The sequence below is a fragment of the Anabrus simplex genome, chromosome 3, assembly GCF_040414725.1.
Source record: "Anabrus simplex isolate iqAnaSimp1 chromosome 3, ASM4041472v1, whole genome shotgun sequence".
Taxonomy (NCBI): Eukaryota; Metazoa; Arthropoda; class Insecta; order Orthoptera; family Tettigoniidae; genus Anabrus; species Anabrus simplex.
This window is the reverse complement of record NC_090267.1, coordinates 43,623,644-43,636,854: the sequence shown is the minus strand read 5'-3', so window position 1 is coordinate 43,636,854 and position 13,211 is coordinate 43,623,644. Positions and strand designations below refer to the sequence as shown.

The 13,211-nt window shown below is 40.2% G+C and overlaps 1 non-coding gene across 1 annotated transcript; it reads right to left on the bottom strand.

Annotated features, from left to right (window-relative positions):
• Positions 1 to 1,952: 1,952 nt before the first annotated feature.
• TRNAK-UUU (transfer RNA lysine (anticodon UUU)) lies at positions 1,953 to 2,025 on the bottom strand. Its single transcript has one exon. It is a non-coding gene; the product is annotated as a tRNA-Lys (tRNA).
• Positions 2,026 to 13,211: the final 11,186 nt, after the last annotated feature.

The window sequence follows — 13,211 nt, the reverse complement described above, 5'->3', positions numbered from 1 at the left end:
CATCCTCGGAGTGGTTTTCCGTGGTTTCCCACTTCACCTCCAGGCGAATGCCGGGATGGTACCTAACTTAAGGCCACGGCCGCTTCCTTCCCTCATCCTTGCCTATCCCTTCCAATCTTCCCATCCCCCTACAAGGCCACTGTTCACCATAGCAGGTGAGGCCGCCTGGGCGAGGTACTGGTCATACTCTCCAGGACACTGCCCTTGAGGCGGTAGAGGTGGGATAACTCGCTGAGTCCGAGGGAGTGCAATGCAGATACAAAGCTAACTGATGACATGGCCACGAGGTAATCAAGTTTGTTTACATTATGATTGGTGTATATTGCATGTGTTCAAGTGTTTTTATTATATATTGGTTATTTTGTATGTTCAGTAACGTTACGATTACTTCTATTAGCGATTTGCTTGTTTCTGCACGAACAAGCGTGTGTTTGGTAGCCGAAACTCCGATTTTAAAACAAGAACAAACAAAAATAGTTGAAGAGAAGACTCGAACGTAGCGGCGGTTCATACCCAACGATGCTATTTAGCCAACTGAGCCATAGTAACAGCTCGAGTTGCATGATTGCTAATCATTTCTATTTCTACATACATACATATACGAGGTCCAATTGGAGCGTGCCTCCAGATGCATCGAGATAATGACGTCAGGCTCATACGAGAGTTATGCCCATCCCTACGTAGACCTCGAAGATGCATCGAGAGTGGTGACGTCAGTCTCGAGTATCTCGAACGAGAGTTTTGCCACCACTACGAATAGGGTCTTGTACCGGAGACCCTTAGGATAAAAGCTACCACGACTCACAGAGATACATTGACAGAATGCCTAAGCGGTCTAACAGAACTAGAATTTATCGTCTCTTGCAATATACACCCACCCGAACAGAGATTTGAACTCTCCTCCTTTACATTAAAACCTAATACTCTATCGATTGAGCTACCCGGGGTCACAATGATTGGAAGCGCTACATTTGTATATATATATATACATGACCAGGATATTCAAGCATTCTAATGTAAATATATGTCCTTATCAGTTAAAAACCAACAGCCCGAAGAGGACTTGCACCCTGGACGCTCAGGTTAAAAGCCTAATGCGCTACCCACTGAGATATCCGGACCCAAGCTGATTAAGTGTGCTACATCGACAGGATGCAAAAGCGATCTAACAGAAACAGATTCTGTTGTCTCTTAGAAAGACTTACCTGCCCGAACAGCAATTTGACCCTTGACCCTTAGGTTAAAAGCTATCCCGGTTCACGCTGATTAACGGTGATACATTGACAGAATTACTAAGCGGTCTAACAGAAACAGGTCTTATTATATCTTAATAAATGCACCCGCCCGAGCAGGGATTTGAACCCTGGACAATTAGATTAAAAGCTTAATGCCCTACCGACTGACCTATCAGCGCTCACAACGCTTAGACACCGTACATTTGTATATAGATATGACCAGGATATTCAAGCAGTCTAATATTAATATATTTCATTAGCTGTTAAAAAGGAATCGCCCGAACAAGGACTTGTACCCTGGACCCTTAGGTTAAAAGCTACCCCGACTCACGCTGATTAACAGCGATACATTGACAGCATGCCTAAGCGGTCTAACAGAAACATATTTTAGTATCTCTTAAACGGTGCACGCGCCCGAACAAGGGCTTGAAGCCTGGACGCTTAGGTTAAAACCAATATGCTCTACCGACTGAGCTATCCGGGCTCACAATGTTTAGTCATGCTATATTTGTATAAACGAATAACCAGGTTATTCCAGTAGTCTAATATTAATATATTTCATTATCTGTTAAAAATCAACCGGCCGAAAAGGGATTTGTATCCTGTACCCTTAGGTTAAAAGCCATCCCGGCTCACGCCGATTAACGGCGACACATTGACAGAACGCCTACGCGGGCTAACAGAAACAGGTTTTCTTATCAAATTAAAAAAGGCATTCGCCCGAACAGGGATTTGAACCCTGGACCCTTAGGTTAAAATCCTAATGCTCTACCGACTGAGCTATCCGGGCTCACAACGCTTAGCCGCCGTACGTTTGTGTATAGATACGACCAGGATATTCAAGCAGTCTTAGTATTAAAATATTTCATTATCTGTTAAAAAGGAATCGACCGAACAGGGAGTTGTACCCTGGACCCTTAGGAAAAAAGCTTCCCCGACTCACGGTGATGAACGGCGATTCATTGACAGAATGCCTAAGTGGTGTAACAGAACTAGAATTTATCGTCTCTTGCAATATACACCCACCCGAACAGAGATTTGAACACTTTTTCTTTACGTTAAAACCTAATACTCTACCGACTGAGCTATCCGGGGTCACAATGATTGGAAGCGCTTCATTTGTATATATATATATGACCAGGATATTCAAGCATTCTAAAGTAAATGTATATCCTTATGAGTTAAAAACCTACCGCCCGAACAGGACTTGCACCCTGGACGCTCAGGTTAAAAGCCTAATGCGCTACGCACTGAGATATCCGGACCCAAGCTGATTAAGTGTGCTACATCGACAGGATGCAAAAGCGGTCTAACAGGAACAGATTCTGTTGTCTCTTATAAAAACTCACCGCCCGAACAGCAATTTGACCCTGGACCCTTAGGTTAAAAGCTATCCCGGTTCACGCTGATTAATGGCGATTCATTGACAGCATTCCTAAGCGGTCTAACAGAAACAGGTCTTATTATATCTTAAGAAATGCACCCGCCCGAACAGGGATTTGAACCCTGGACACTTAGGTTAAAAGCCTATCGCTCTACCGGCTGACCTATCAGCGCTCACAACGCTTGGACACCGTATGTCTATATATATAAAATAACTTGTCCTGACTGACTGACTGACTGATTCATCATCGCCGAGTCAAAACTACTGGACATAAAGAAATGAAATTTTGGGGATACATTCATATTAAGATGTAGGTGCTCGCTAAGAGAGGATTTTTGGATATTCCATCGTTCAGGGGGTGAAAAGGGGGTTGAAATTTTAAAATGAGTGTATCTTTATCTCAAAACTTTAAAAGTGTACAGACGTAAAAATTGGTATTTAGAATCTTCTTTAAAAATAAGGAAACACGTATTTTTTTGTTTTCAGAAAATCCCAATAGCAGGGGTGAAAAAGGGTGAAAAAGGGGTTGAATGCCTTTAATGAGACTACTTATATTTCAGAAACTGAAGATATTACAGACCTGAAAATAGGTACTTTTGATCTCTCTTAAAAATTAAGAAACACGTATTTTTTGTTTTTGGAAAATCCTATTAATGGGAGGGTGAAAAGGGGGGTGAATTTTTAAAATGAGCGTATCCATATCTCAAAACTTTGAAAGTTTACAGATGTTAAAATTGGTATTTGGAATCTTCATTAAAAATAAAGAAACACGTATTTTTTTGTTTTCGTAAAATCGCAATAGGGGGCTGAAAAGGGGTGAAAAATGGGGTTCAATGACTTTAATGAGGATACTTATATCTCAGAAACTGAAGATATTACAGACCTGAAAATTGGTGTTTGGGATCTCCTTTAAAAATAAATAAGCACATATTTTTTGTTTTTGGAAAATCCAATTAATTGGGGAGTATGAGTGTATCTATATCTCAAAACTTTTAAAATGTATAGATGTAAAAATTGGTATTTAGAATCTCCTTTAAAAATAACGAAACACGTATTTTTTTGTTTTCGGAAAATCCCGGTAAGAAGGTTGGAAAAGGGTGAAAAAAATGTTGAATGCCTTTAATGAGGCTACTTATATTTCAGAACCTGAAGATGTTACAGACGTGAAAATTGGTATTTGGGATCTACTTTCAAAATAAAGCAACAGGTATTTTTTCGTTTTTGGAAAATCCAAATAATGGGGGTGAAAATGGGGGTGAATTTTTAAAATGAGTGTATCTACATCTTAAAAAAAATAAAAGTTTACAGATGTAAAAATTGGTATTTAGAATCTCCTTTAAAAAGAATTTTTTGTTTTCGGAAAATCCCAATAGGAGGGGTGAAAGGGGTTGAATGCCTTTAATGAGGATACTTATATCTCAGAACATGAAGATATTACAGACCTGAAAATTGGTATCTGCGATCTCCTTTAATAAAGAAGCATTTTTTTTTTTTTGCTTTTGGAAAATTCAAATAGTGGAGGGGGAGGGGGGTGAAAAGTGGTTGGATTTTTTAAATGAGTGTATCTACGTCTCAAAACTTTAAAAGTTTGCACATGTAAAATTTGATATTTAGAATCTGTTTTAAAAATAAAGGATCACTTTTTTCTGTAAATCCCAATAGGAGGGGTTAACAGGGTGAATAATGGTTTGAATGCCTTTAATGAGTATACATATATCTCAGAAACTGAAGATATTACAGAACTGAAAATTTGTATATGGGATCTCCTTTAAAAATAAAGAAACAGGTATGTATTGTTGGAAAATCCAATTAATGGCGGTTAAACAGGAATGACAAATTGGGGTTAATTTTTTGAAAGACTACATCTACAGAATATCTGAGAAACGTAGAATGTTACAGACGTAAAAAGTGGTATTTGGAATCTTCTGTAAATGTAAAGAAACATAGGTGATTTGTTTTTAGAAACTCCTCTTAAGGGGAACTAAAAAGGGGGTGAAATTTTAAAATGAGAATTTATACAGTATATTTCAAAAACTTAACATGTTACAGAAGTGAAAAATGTTATTTTATCTCTATTAGAAATAGAAACGTGTAATTTATTTTTCGGAAATACCACTTAAGCGGAAAGTGGGGGGGGGGGGCGGAGTAAAAGTGACTGAAAATGGCGTTGAATTCTTTTAATTAGGCTACTGTTATCTCAAAAATGAACATGTTACAGACGTGAAATTTGATATTAGGAATCTGCTTTAAAAGTAAAGAAACACCTATTCTCGGAAAATCCAACGAATGCGAGGGAGGGGGAGGTGAATGAATTTAAAATTAATTGACTTAATTGTATGATAATACTGATATCTAATAAAAACTAAACTTGTTAGGGCCTACAGATGTGAAAATTGGTATTTGGTTTTCCCTTAAAAACAAAGAAAAACTCTTTTTTGGGGGGAGGTGGAATCATCTTGGGGGTCGGGAGTGGAAAAGGAATTGAATTACTTTCATGAGGACACAAATAAAAAATTGAAGAAGTTAGAGTCGTGATAATTGGTATTTAGAAGATCCTTTACTATTAAAGAAACAAGTATATTTCGCCGAAAAATTCACTTTGGGGGGGGGGGCGAGAGAGTGTGAAAGTGAAAAAAAAAAGTGAATTATCTTTATCTCAAAACTGAAGGTAATAGACGTGAACATTGGTGTTTGGAATTTCCTTTAAACATAAAGAAACACGCCTTCTTTTTATTTTTGTTTGGGGGGGGTATATAAACTTAATGGCGGTGGGGTGTAAAAGGAGGTGAGACCAATTGATTTTACTGTTCATAATGTATTTATAAGGAGCCTCCGTTGCTCAGGCGGCAGCGCGCCGGCCTCTATAATAAGGTCAATAGTCTCCGAAGACCTTAAAAAGTAGTTAGTGGGACGTAAAGCAAATAACATTAATTAATTATTAATAAGGTCAATAATGCACGGAAGTATGTCATTCGTATTGCCAGAAATCCCGCACACTTGCATACGCGCGACAATGGTGCTGGTCACGTTCTCAACAATGACAATGGCAGCAGATGTAATTTACCGCCAAGTGGCGGTCTTGCAACTTGCTGTAATAATAATAATAATAATAATAATAATAATAATAATAATAATAATAATAATAATAAGGTTCTGGACCGTCGTCAAATGTGTGGACCGCGCTGGAAACTGGTCCTGGACGAGTAATGACTAAGAATGCTGACCGGCCGCGGGTTCAGTATCGCCAAGGCACCCAAGACGACACCACGCTGGATCTCCTGAAGGATTTGATCCATATTAAAAATGCTTATAGGAAAAGATGGCAAAGATTTAGGGACCCAACTGACCGGGTGGAATACCTGGACCTAGCCCGGGAAGTACGAAATCGATTGCTGGAAAGAAAGATTGAAAAATGGGAGAAAACGTGCCGTAATCTATTAGAAAACAAATCAGATCGCGAATTTCGCGGATTATATATTAAAAATAAGCATTCAATTCTAAATTTCAGTATAATACCGTAGCGAAGCACGGGTATCTTGCTAGTATATATACATATAGTACACTATTTATGGATCGCGCCAAAGAGACTTCCATTTATTAGTGTGGATAATATTTTACCCGCTTCCCTAGTGGTTCTAGGGGCGTCTTACTCCCACAGTACGTTTTCCAGGTAGTAAGTCATACTTGAAAGTCATACTGGAACATGCACACGTCCATTATCTCGGTCATTTCTGACAATTTATTTTTTCACCCTTTCTCACCCCCTATGCCAAAGAGGGCTGATGTTAGACATTAATGTTACTATTCATCTCAGCGACCCGGAACACTGTAGATTCGACAGTATATTCGATTACTATTATATCTCACTCCCCCTTCCCCCACTCTAAAGGGGGCTAAACTTTGAGTTTTAAAAAATCGGAATGTTACTATTCATCTCAGCGACCCCGAAAAGTATGGATTCGACACTACTTTCGATGATCTGTATATCTCACTCCCCTTCCCCCCCCCCCCCGCACCTAAGGGCTCCTGGGGTGTTTTACCCCCATGTGGTTTGTCTCCTGATACTAAAAATTCGGAGTGTCACTATTCATCTCAGCGACTATGTATTCGACACTATTATTTCTATATATCATTATTATTTCTATATATCACTCTCCCATCGCCCCCCACCACGAAGGGGCTGAACTTGGACTTTAAAAAATTCCGGAGTGTCACTGTTCATCTCAGCGACCCCGAAAAGTATGGATTCGACGCTATTTTCGATGATTTTTATATCTCAGCCCCCTCGTCCCCCCCTGCCCCTAAGGGTTACTGGGCTTTCTTACCCCCACGTGGTTTGTCTCCTGATACTAAAAATTCGGAGTGTAGAATTCACCTCGGCGACCCCGAAAACTATGTATTCGACACTATTTTCGTTTAATTTTATATATCACACCCCCCTCGCCCCACCCCAAAGGGGGCTGAACTTGAACTTGAAAAAAAAATCCGGAGTGTCACTATTCATCTCAGCGACCCCAAAAAGTATGGATTCGACACTATTTTCGTTAATTTGTTTATCTGACCCCCCTAGCCCCCCCCCCCGCCCCTAAGGGTTCCTGTGCTGTCTTACTCCCACGTGGTTTGTCTCCTGATACTAAAAATCAAGAGTATACAATTCACCTCGGCGACCCCCGAAAACTATGTATTCGACATTATTTTCGTTTAATTTTGTATATCACTCCCCCCTCGCCCCCCATGCGAAAGGGAGCTGAACTCTGACTTTTGAAAAATCGGGAGTGTCACTGTTCATCTCAGCGACCCCAAAAGCTGTGGATTCGGCACTTTTTTCGATTATTTTTATACCTTGCCCCCCATGGCCCCCCACCCCTAAGGGAGCTACGGATGGCTTACCCCCACAGTGCTCGTCTCCAGATAGTAAGTCATAAGTGTACCAAGTCTGGATGAAATTTCACCAGTGGTTTAGGAAGAGATGTGTCAATTACACACACACATACATGCATACAACATCCACTTTTATACATAGTAAGAAGAAGATTAAGCTTGCTTTATTATTACATGGAGAAATTTTATTTTGAACACTGCAGACATCTAAACTTAAACTGTATATCCGAAGAAATTATTCGAATCCGAGGAATGAATATTACTTCGCTCGCGACATGCCCAATCATGTGAATGGCTTCAATAATATTAGTCGTCAGTTTCAGAGTCGTGTTCATTGCAGAGGGCAGCATTCGTATTCTTCAGAAGGATAACTGGTGCCACAATCGTCCGCTCTAAGATGTTCGAGGGTACTCCAGGTGACTCCAAGTCTTTCGAAGCTCTGCCGTGTAGTCGATAGACTTGTAACTGTGTAGAACACCGGGTAATTCTTGTAAAAGTTGCTTGTTGAAAGAAATGAATGACATGATATATGATAGAAGAATGAAGAGGATGAAACCCGGCGCCGGCACATAGCCCACTCCTCTCGAATAGCTCAAGACTTAACGTCCCGATCCGACGGACGAATCACCATCAACACCGTCATATGCCCTCACACCATATAAGACCAAAAACAGCATCCTACGCCCTGGACGTAAAATGGCTCCTTGAATATTGTGTACTCTACCTATCTTCTGTACGTTGCCTAGCGACAGCGACTCTATGCATTTAATCTTAGTGGCAGCACGTTGGATTGTCATATCCCAATGCACGTTTTCCGATGGTTTTTTTGCCCGCGTTTAGTAATTCAACCGTTAGATGTTTCTAAACTCTTTATTTAAAAGCAAATTAAAGCATTAGGGTCTATATTTATTAAGTCACATCTTTTTGACGGAAATTGCATGAAATACATTTTTTTATCTTTATTATATTGTTACTTTCAATGTTTAAGATACCGGGTTGATGGATGGTACAAATAATATTAAAACAATGTAAAAGACCATGTTATATAATACAAAATATATTGTTTACTTAGAGCTTCGTAATAAAATATAATAATGTCCTTCCATTTGGAGGTAATATGTGTACTGTATTGTGTTTGCCTTTCGAACTCTTGAACGATCCACGTACGGTTGACAATGGCAAAAACACCGTTTTCGAAGACGGAGTCCTAAAACATTAAAAGATTGTCCTATGTCAAAATTTCAGATCTCTGTGTGTCGTAGATTTGACACAAACACTCCCGAATATTACGGGCTATGGCTCCTCGTGTCGCGGGCATGCTCAGTCATGATGGTGGCTTCAATAATATTCGTCATCAGTTTCAGAGCCATGTTCATTGCAGAGGGAAGGATTAATATTCCTGAGAAGAAGAATCGTGCCACAATCGTCCACCCCAAGATGTTCGAGGGTACTCCTGGTGACTCCAGTTTGTTCAAAATCTCTGTCGTGTAGTTGACAGCCTGTATGACATGTCGTGTCGAAAGACTTCAATTAATAAGAAACCGGATAATTCTTGTGAGTGTTGCATGTTGATGACGTTGACAGCTTCATGTCTTGGTGCAAGAATTGCTCTCAGACACAGCCATGCGTCTTAGGTGAAAACCTCTGCCCAACTATGACAAACATTTTAGATCTTTGTTTGCCGTGGATTTGGCTGGGCATCGCACACATGAACGCAGACAGGCAGACACCATGGATTGAAGGAAAATGGCTTCCTATTCCACAGACTTACAATGGCATCCTGACTGATTTATGTATTATTCCTTGTTTATTACTATCGTCTATCGTATGTCATATATGTTTCCTCTAAATGTATAAGTGTCCAACCCTTGTCCCCTTTCTCTACGGGGTTTGGATATGAAGTGAAATGAATCTTCGTGGCGAATGTTTACGACCGGATGACTTTCATGACGTCAACCTAATCAGATGAATTAATGAAATGAATGACATATATGATAGTAAGAATGAAGAGGATGAAAACCGGCGCCGGCACATAGCCCACTCCTCTCGATTAGCTCGAGACTTTACGTCCCGATCCGTCGGACGAATCACCTTCAACACCGTCATATGCCCTCACACCACATAAGATCAAAAACGGTTTCCTGCGCCCTGGACGTAAAATGGCTCCTTGAATGTTGTGTTCTCTACCTATCTTATGTACGTTGCCTAGCGACAGCGACTCTACGCATTTAATCTTGCTGACAGCACGTTGGATTGTCATATCCCAATGCACGTTTTCCGATGGTTTTTCGTTCATTACTCACCAATGAAAGTGAAAAGGAAAATTCCGGCTTCGAGGTGCATTCGAACCCCCTTCCATCTACCTATGTTCAAAATTTCAGATCTCTGCGCGCTGTAGATTTTGCTGGGCATCGCGCACAGACAGACAGACAGACAGACAGACAGACAGACAGACAGACAGACAGACAGACACTTCCTTTTATTATTATAAATAGATTGTAATATTTCGTCTTCTCTTAAAGTAATATTTACATTATCGTGGGTTACAAGCAATATCTAATAACTTCTTTGCCGGGCTGAGTTGTTCAGACGGTTGAGACGCTGGCCTTCTGACCCCAACTTGCCAGGTTTGATCCTGGATCAGTCCGGTGGTATTTGGAGGTGATCAAGTACGTCAACCCGGTGTCGGTAGATTTACCGGCACGTAAGGAACTCCTGGAGGATAAAAATCCGGCGCCCAGGAGTCTCCGGAAACCGCACAAATAGTTAGTGGGATGTAAAGCAAAATAACATTATTGTTGTTATTATTATTATTATTATTATTATTATTATTATTATTATTATTATTATTATTATTGTTATTATTATTATTATTAATGTCTCTCATTTTCATCACTAGGTTGGTATCAGGACTGGCAATGCTGGGAACACCTGCAGACACATATCTGAATGGTAGTCAGTTTGTGTACTCTATCTTCGGCTACATGCTTGTGGGATTTGTTATGCCATGGGCTTTCCTGCCTGTTATGCACCAACTGAGACTTACTACTGTATACCAGGTACTAGAAATGAATACATATACTTGAAAATTTAACATTAATTTCCTTTAGAAAATGTCTATTATTATTATTATTATTATTATTATTATTATTATTATTATTATTATTATTGTTCATTTTATATGCTACCTAAAATGGAGTGCACTTCAAGAGAACGTGACACCTAACAGGATGTGTTTTTTAAAGAATAAGTTCTAAAATAACGAAAAGTAAGTTAGAGTTGTTAATTCTTTCACACGCCCGCAGTTTCAGCTAGTATATTATTGTACAGGTTTCCCGCTCCAGCTTCGCACGGGAGCAGTTACGAATTTAAGGCGACAGGTTACCTTTAACCGATGACTTATAATATTTCATTTTATTTCCACATTAATCGTAATGAACACTAAATGGTTCATAGTGTGGGTTACTGCAGTCACGTCCCAGTTGGTGAACCACGGGTAAATGCTGAGTAGCCTAGTAAATGGTCCTGAGTGTCGGGATACCAATTGCTACAGAATAGAAGTACGCATCTTGGTCATATTCTGAGTCATGGCCCTCCTTGTGCCCAGGCGGCTAGGACTGTACAATCCATCGGTGATCCCTAACTCGTTCGAGGAGAGATCCTGACTTGGACTCTGTGTAAGTAGGGTAGCATCCTGCTTCATGAAATTACCGAGCTCAGAACATTTTAAGCCATCCTCGGACCTATGGGAGTAACGGAGTCCCACTCCCATTTGACAGGTGAGATACTCCTTGGAAACAACTTGGCGAACGAAATGAAATTCGATGGGGAGCTACCAACAGTAATGGGGCATATGGAAGAAAGAAAGTAGAAATGGATGAGTCAGCAAAGAGGATGAATCTGGGTGTGCTAGGAGTAAGTGATACTCCGGGTAAGGGGAGATAACGAGGAAGAGATATGATATTATAAAGTGAAGTGAACTTGACGAGTGTTAAACTGGGAAGGACAGAGTGTAGGGTAGAGATTTCCATCAGGAATATTACGAATACATTCTTCAAAATTAAGGCTTTTTATGCTACACAAGGGCGAGTAGGGGAACCAGATCCATAATAGACTATATCTTAACCGACTTCAAATTCAGGAAGTCTGTTAAGAATGTACGGGTTTTCCGTGGACGTTTCAATGGTACAGGCCTCTATCTGATCTGTAGTGAATTAAGTAGCTCTAGGGCTATAATAGAGGAAGAGAAATATGTCTTCTAACGAATAAGGTTAGAAAACCTCCAGGACGAGGAAATTAGAAGTATATGGATATGATTAGTGAGAAGTTCCGAAAAGTGGACAGTAAGCGGGTTCAGGATATAGAAAGAGATTGGGTGACATACAGGGATGCTGTAGTAGAAACACAAAGGGAATGCCTAGGAACAACTGTGTGTAAAGGTGGGAAAAAGCGAACATATTGGTGGAATGATGAAGTGAGAGCAGCTTGTAAACGTAAGAAGAAGGCTTATGAAATATGGACCCAAACAAGGACAGATGCAGATAGGAAATTGGACGTAATTGAAAGAAACAGAACGAAACAAATATTGTTGAGTACATAAAGAATTCGTGGGAAGGTTTTGGAAAGGCTATGTCAAGCAGCAGGGAAACTTTTCTGGACAAAGGCAGTAATTGCACCTATCTATAAGCAAGGGAACAGGAAGTATTGCAACAACTGTCGAGGTATCTCGTTGATTAGTATACCAGGCAAAGTATTCACTGGCATCTTGGAGAGGAGCGTGCGATGGGTGGTTGAGAGGAACTTGGAGGAAAACTAGTGTGTTTTCAGACCACTGAGGGGCTGTCAGGACCAGATTTTCAGTATGTGCCAGGTATTGAGAAATATTGCGAGAGGAATAGACAGTTATATTTATGTTTCGTAGATCAAGAGAAAGCATATGACAGGGTACCGAGGGTAAAGATGTTCACTATACTGGGGGAGCATGGGATCAAGGATAGATTATCAAAATCAATCACAGGCATTTATGTTGGCGATTGAGCTGCAGTGAGAATTGATGGTATAATGAGTTCTTGGTTCAGGGTACTTACCGGTGTTAGGCAAGGCTGTAATATTTCACCCTTGTTGTTCGCAGTTTACATGGATCATCTGCTGAAAGTTATAAAGCGGCAGGGATGGATTCAGTTAGGTGGAAAAGTAGTAAGCAACCTGGCCTATGCTGACTATTTCTCCTTAATGGCAGCTCACTCCAAAAGGCTGCAGTATAATATCCTGGAATGAGAATGGTATGAATATTAGCCTTTCGAGGACTAAATTGATGTCAGTAGGTAAGAAATCCAAGAGAACTGAATGTCATATTGGTGATACAAAACTAGATATAGATAATTTCAAGTATTTAGGTTGTGTGTTCTCCCAGGATGGTAACATAGTAAGTGAGATTGAATCAAGTTGCAGTAAGGCTAATGCAGTGAGCTCGCAGTTGCGATCAACTGTATGTTGTAAGAAGGAAGTCAGCTCCCGGACGAAACTATATTTACATCGGTCTGTTTTCAGACCAACTTTGCTTTACGGGAGCGAAAACTGGGTGGACTGAGGATATTTTATTCGTAAGTTAGAAGTAGCAGAAATGAAACTGGGGAGGACGATTGTTGGTAAAAGCAGGTGGGATCAATGGCAGGAAAGTACTCGGAATGAGGAGATAAAGTAGAAGTTAG